This window comes from Ixodes scapularis, unplaced genomic scaffold, assembly GCF_016920785.2.
Source record: "Ixodes scapularis isolate PalLabHiFi unplaced genomic scaffold, ASM1692078v2 PGA_scaffold2__306_contigs__length_199485367, whole genome shotgun sequence".
NCBI lineage: Eukaryota > Metazoa > Arthropoda > Arachnida > Ixodida > Ixodidae > Ixodes > Ixodes scapularis.
In genome coordinates, this window is record NW_024609857.1 from 64735000 (window position 1) to 64741983 (window position 6984).

Here is a 6984-nt window from a genome sequence, read left to right on the forward strand (position 1 = left end):
TCTGAGGCCAGGACCCACTTTGAACCCACTTTTGGACCTGCCTTAAGTCATTGTCTTCAGCCGTCAGCCGCTGCAGGTCTGCCGTTGAAACGAAGTTTTCATCGAGCTGCTCCATCAGAAGAACATACTCCGACAGCTCCTCGGTTGATGATTCACCTTCCCTTGAGCACGGCAGCCGGCTGAGAGCATCTGCATTCAGGTTCTCAGTTCCTTTTCGGTACACCAGATCGAATGAATAAGCCCGCAGTAACAACGACCAACGCTGTATGCGAGCGGCGGCCATCGATGGGATTGGCCGATCCGGACGAAAAAGGCCAATCAACGGCTTGTGATCGGTGACCAACGTGAAATGGCGGCCCAGCAAATACTGCCGGAACTTCGTTACTCCAAAAACCAGAGCTAAAGCCTCCCTTTCGAGATGAGCGTAATTACGCTCGGCTACGGATAGCGTACGTGAACGAAACCCGATCGGTCGATACTCGCTTCCAACCTTAATGGACGATACCGCCCCAATGCCATAAGGCGAGGCGTCACACTCCACTTTTAGAGGCTTGCTGGGGTCAAAGTGAGCAAGAAAATTTGCGTTTTTCAAAGCTGCTTTGCTACCTTCGAAAGCCTTGTCGGCGGCGCTAGACCACTGCCACTTTTGGCCTTTCACTAGCAGTGCATAAAGCGGAGCTAACAGGGTCGACATGTTCGGCAGGAACTTGCTGTAATACGTTATGAGACCGAGGTATGACCTCAGTTCCGAAACGTTCTGCGGTCTAGGGGCTTGCATGATTGCTTCCATGTTCTCTTCCTTGGGATGAGGACCTGCGGCATCTATTTTGTGACCCAGGTAATTGACCTCTTTCTGACGGAACTTACATTTGTCCCTGTTCAACCTGACCCCGTACTCCCGCAGCCTTTGTAGCACTTGCCGCAGCGTTGACTCGCCATGTTTCTCGGCTACCAGAACGTCGTCCAGGTAAACTTGTACTCCATGGAGATCTTTCAAAATGGACTCGATTCTGCGCTGGAAGACGGCCGGTGCGGATGCGATGCCGAATGGCAATCTATTGTAGCAAAACAACCCCTTGTGCGTGTTGATCACGGCCAACTGTCTCGCGTCTTCGTCAAGGCAAAGCTGGTGATACGCGTTTTTCAAATCCAACGTGCTGAAGACCTCACCACCACAAAGAGATGCAAATATGTCTTCGATAACAGGCAATGGGTACTGTTCGGTATGGCATGCCGCATTTACCGTGAGCTTGAAATCCCCACAGATTCTGATGTCACCACCCTTTTTAACGACCGGCACTATCGGGGCAGCCCAAGCAGAATAGGGCACGGCAGATAACACGCCCTCGGCCACTAAGCGATCCAACTCATTGGATACCTTATCGCGTAGCGCGTAAGGTACAGGCCTTGCTCTCGCGAACCTGGGTTGCGCGTCTGGGCGTACGAGCAGACTCACCGGCGGGCCTTCCACGGTTCCAAGTCCAGGCTCAAACAGATCCGAGAACTCCTCGAGTAGCTTTTGAAGGTTCCGATCGTCCATTGGTGCTCCGGGTCCGGCGGCAGGAGTGGAAGTAGGCGTTCTAGCGCCTGAAAGACTGAGGACAGGAACTCCGCGAGCATTCATGTCAGTAATGAGGTCCCGGCCACACAAAGAAGGACCTGAACAGCCGAGCACAATAAGACTACCCTCTGTAGTCTTGTCCCGGAATACTTCGTCGCGATTCGCCGTCTAGCCGAGACCTGCAACTTCGGGGACATTCGCGAACGCCTTCTCCGTGATCGCATCGTCTGCGGAATCACCAACGAAGATGTAAGGAAGTTGCTGCTCACGAAAAGAGACTTAACGCTACAAGTGGCCGAGGACATAGTGCTCGCCGCGGAATCCGCTACCGTAAACATCGCAGCCATGAAGACGACGCCGGAGTCCGATATCAACGCGGTTACACAAGGCCCACATCGCCGATCGCCACTTCCTCAGAGCTCCCGGAGGCGTACGACGCTATACTCCGTTTCAAACATAGCGTGCAACGTAGTCAAAGCTAGCGCGCCGGTTTGCACAGCCGACCGCGACTACGTTCGCTCCACAAAATAGTGCGGCCCCTGAAAAAAAAAAAAAAAGTCGAAAAGTGTACATCTTTGTAGCTAGTAACTAATAGTGGCGTTATGATTTCGAGGGAACACCGATTCTTTTTCAATAAAAAGGAAAAGATAATGTAAACTACTCCAAATTATTTTCCGTTTTCGTTCGTGCGGCACTCGCACTCGCTTCGGGTTTTCGGGTTGTGCGGCTGCCCCTGCCTCGCCGGTTTCGTGAAGATGGCGTCTTACGCGGGAAGCTTTCTTTTCCTGCTCGGATATTTTCGAAGATTCGTTGTGTGAAGATCTCGCAAAAGTGCAAGCAGGTGATCGCCAACGTGTACGCGAGTTCAAGAACGTGTTTCCCGGAGACGTCGGTCCGTGAGGTCCTGGAGACGGTCAGTAACGACACCGGAGTGTCTGGCAAGGTGGCGTCCCCGAAGCGAAGACCTCGCAACGTGAAAGTTCCGAGCACGCGGACAGTATTGTGAACTGCCTGCCACCTGTTGTTTCTGGTGTTGAAATCGGCCTTATGGCTTCAAAGTGAAACAAGCGTCAAGAAGGAACTGTGTCGGTGATGAATCGTGCCTACGGCTCCGTCTGCTTGCGGGACCTTACAGCAGGCGGTGCCCGTGATTGCATTCCGAAGCGTCTGGGTTCTTCTGCCTGCGGGACCGTAACCATGGTCGGCTCCGTCTGCCTGAGGCACCTTAACCTTGGTCGGCTAAGTAAACGACGCACATGCCCGTGTCTGTATTCCGAGGCCCCTGCTTTCCTCGAAAAGGAAACAACACTCGATCCTGATCTCGAGTGCCGTGTGTTGTGTACGCGTCTATTGTGAATCACTCCCGGTTCATGGGGGCGCCGGCACCAGAGCACCGAGATACTGCCGTCTGGATGACTTCTTCCATACACCGGCGAGTATTCTGACTCTGAAGGAAACTTCCATGAAGTCACATCACGTGAGGGAATGCCAAGCCGTCTGAACAATGGCAGTGCGGTCCCCTAATCACAATATTCGTTATATAAAGGACCGTCCACCACACTCTCAAGGTACTCTCTGATTTTCACGCTACCATGTAAATAAACGGCTTTAAATAGAGACGCCCTGGATCTCGACCGTTCTTCCGTTTTGACGAGGCCGGCGCAAGTTCGAGCGGAACACCAGCCCCTAGTCTACCTTCTTATAAATAAAATCAACAAGAAAAGAGGAATTGAAATATGCACTTCCGCAATACGCACAATCTTGCACAAAAAAATCGGTCGAGAAAAAAAAAACCAAAAAAAAAAAAAACAACAAAAACTTAGCGCCCTAAGTGGATTCGAACCACCGCCACCGAGATGTCAGAATTGCAAGAGCAGCGCCTTGTACCGCTCGTCCACGAAATCTCGCGGATTAACACAATTTTGTGTGTTTTTTCATGCGCACTACTTCAGTAGCTTTCCCAGCGTTGCACGCGATGTTTGAAACGGAGTATAGCCTGCTCACGCTGCGGAAGCTCCACGCACGACGCGGAATCGTGCAAATTTAAGAGAGCCTCGTATCATCACTGTGGTCGGGTTGGGCACATTGCCAGGTGCTGCCGAGACCTTACTACACCCAGGAAAGGGGGCCGTGGATTCAAAGCCAACCACAAACCTGGAATGAACGCCGTCGAATACAGCGACAGCTTATCCGCCCAGGATAAGCTGTCGCTGTCGCGCCGCGCGCGTGCGCGCGCGTGCGGCGCGTGACGCTGCACGCGCCGCGTGAACCGCAGCGCGTGCAGCGTCATTCGCTCCCCAACACTCCTTTCCCCTTGTAGAAGAGACGTGATGGCGAGCGACGACTTCGCGTTGATCGTCGCGGAGTTGGAGGCACGGATGTTGGTACCGCCTCAGGTGGGACGGTCTCGAAAGCGGGGTCTGGCGCGGAAGCCGCCTCAGGTGGGACAGTCTCGGAAGCGGGTGCTGGCGCGGGAGGCTCAGTAGCTGCGTCACCGGGATCACGACGGCGAAGCTGGTCGGCGTGGCGCCGGTGGTCCTTGCCATCGCCTGGGGACTGAACTTGTACCAGGCGGGAACCAGTTGTTGCCTTTACGATTCCGGGGCTCTACTTGTCGCCAGGACCGTAGTTTCGGAACCACACTGGCTGACCTGGGCGAAAGGGACTAGCTTCCGATTGACTGCAAGGAGTGGGTAATGGAGGCAAGGCGGCGTCCAGACGTGAACGTATATCGTAGCCGAGTAAACGCTGAGATGGGGAACAACCGTCTTTGCCGGGTGTACGACGATACTCATGCAGAAATCGCGCTAGTCGTGTCACCATACTGCCCCTGCTCAGCCGTTGGAGCCCTTCTTTTACAGTGCGGACGGCTCGCTCCGCGAGTCCGTTTGATTGGGGGAAATAGGGAGGCGAGAAAATGTGTCGGATATTGTTCCGCTCGCAAAATCGTTGGAACTCGGCGCTTACGAACTGGGGCCCATTATCGGAAACCACAGTCCGTGGTATTCCGAATCGGCTGAAGATAGAGCGTAACGCGGACGTGGTTGCTTCCCCTGACGTGCACTTGAGTGGAACTGCTTCAATCCACTTGCTATGAGAGTCAACGAGAACTAACATGAACCCGTCTATTGGGCCGGCGAAGTCCACGTGCACTCTCGACCATTTCTCGTTCGTCTCCGGCCATGGCACAGGATCTCTGGCCGGTGGGGCTGGAGAAACTTGGGCACATTTCGTGCACTGACTGACCATGCGCTCCAGATCTTGGTCAATTCCGGGGTACCATATAATGGACCGAGCTAACGCCTTCATGGCCGATGCGGCGCGGTGGCTTTCATGCAAGAGAGCAAGTACAGTCTTCCGGGCCCTTTGCGGTATTACGACTCGAGATCCCCAATATACCAAGCCGTGCGAGGTGGTTAGTTCGCTCCGCCTTTCCAGGAATGGCTTTAGGGTCATTTTCCCGTTATGACTCTTCTGAGGCCAGGACCCACTTTGAACCCACTTTTGGACCTGCCTTAAGTCATTGTCTTCATACACGTTTGACAAACTTCACAAAAAAAGAAAAAAAAAAGAACTGACGCTGTACAAGAGAAGTAGCATATTGATACAATATACACAATAGTGAAAACATACATAATTCATATGTATGTATATGTGTAATTCATAAACATAATTCCTCTTCACGTTCAAAGAATTCTGTTACATCAGAAAGATGGGAGATTGAAAACAGGGATGGAGAAGAACGTCAGAAGAAAGGAGAGGCGAACCAAAGCGACTGACCGAATCATCCTGGGCGAGCCAACACGGGACACCACTCTGTGCGGAGCGCGGGCTGGGGTGGTGCGTTGCCAAACCTGGGGGGCCTTTGAAGGAAACCTAGCCCGGGCTTGGCTCAACTGCCAAGACCCCAGTTTCATCAGACGCGGGGACACCTAGCACAGCCAGGCATGCAGGGAGTCTGAACTCGCTCGGGGCTCATGGTGATTGGTGACACCACTCACCAAACACTCACAAGCGCACAAGTCTCCTGTGGCAACGCAACCCTGTAAAAAGGCATTCCTTACATGAGGTAGATACTGACAGAGCCAAGCGAGAGATACACTTAAACTGAAAGAAAAAATAAAGGGTCAGTTCAGACACATGATAGATGCCCAAGTGCGGTTGTCTGCCAAAACCAATGTATTTTACATGCTCCAAGTGAACTAATAGTTATCATAGATAAACTCAAAGCTACAAAACAAAATGTACTCAAAATACTGAAAGCTGAGCTAAAGTTTGCACAGCTTTCTTAACCGAAATACCCAATAATGTTTTTGTTTCACTTGTCTTTCTAATTAAGTGACACCTCTTTTTTGGCTACAAATGGAATGTGCTCATGTGGAACCTACAACTTCCTGCTAAATCTGGGTCACTCCTCCTCTGCAGCGAGCTGGCTTGCTCAAAATGAAATCAGGTGGCTTTGGCAAAAAATTGTCAAGGCTAGTGCTGCCCTAGCAAAGCTTTGAGGCTTCCTTAGATAGACCGAGTGAGTTACTTTCGAGCAAACCAGCCAATAAATAGATTATGGACGAACAGAATCAAGATTAGACATTCCACTGAAACGAGTAGCCAAGCGAAATCACCAATTAGCTGAATGCTGAGGCGGTCGTAACCTGCCAACTCGTAACCTGCCTTCAAGAAAAAGTCTTTTCACTGCATCAGTTGGCAAAGTAGATGTGAAGCAGAAATTGCAACCGCATATTTTGGTCATTCCACTGCAGTGTCAGGTGTATGCAGTTTGAATGCTTTCGTGTTCTGCGAAGCTACTGCAAGCACCATGAATGACAAGGAAGGTGCTGTGATTTCACCATCTGAACTACAAACAAACAAAGCATTGCAACAACGACCATGATGCTGAGCAGCCGTGCTAAAATGCTGAAAGGTGGTGCATGCTTTGTTTTTGCTGCATAATTGGCTTTGCTTTAAAGTTCAGAAGGTGAAGATGAATTGGAACAGCCAGGGTCCTGGGGTAACAACTGCTACGAAGTCATGTAAGCACTGTGGAAGGTGTTAGCTGTGCCGGGGCTCACGTTTCGTAATGACGCACTGTGCCTGTTGTCAGGTGCCCGTCACTATATACCTCGAGCAGTGCAAGAAAGATGTGCGTAGGTAAACAGTGAGAGCCAGTCAAGAAGCATCAGAACAGGACCTGGAAGGGTACATGGGCTCATCCAGCTTTGACACCAGAGAGGCCTGAGCCAAGCTGGGCTTTGAGTAGAGGCTCAACAGAATGCACGAAGCAGGACCAGACAGGCCTTCCTTCATGTACGTCACAAAAAGGTGCCTAGAACACACTATTAAGTATATAGGAGGTCGAATTTGGGATGCAGTCTTTCCTCGAAATAAGCTTTAGTCACTTTCCACGAACCCGGGTGTTGCTTGGT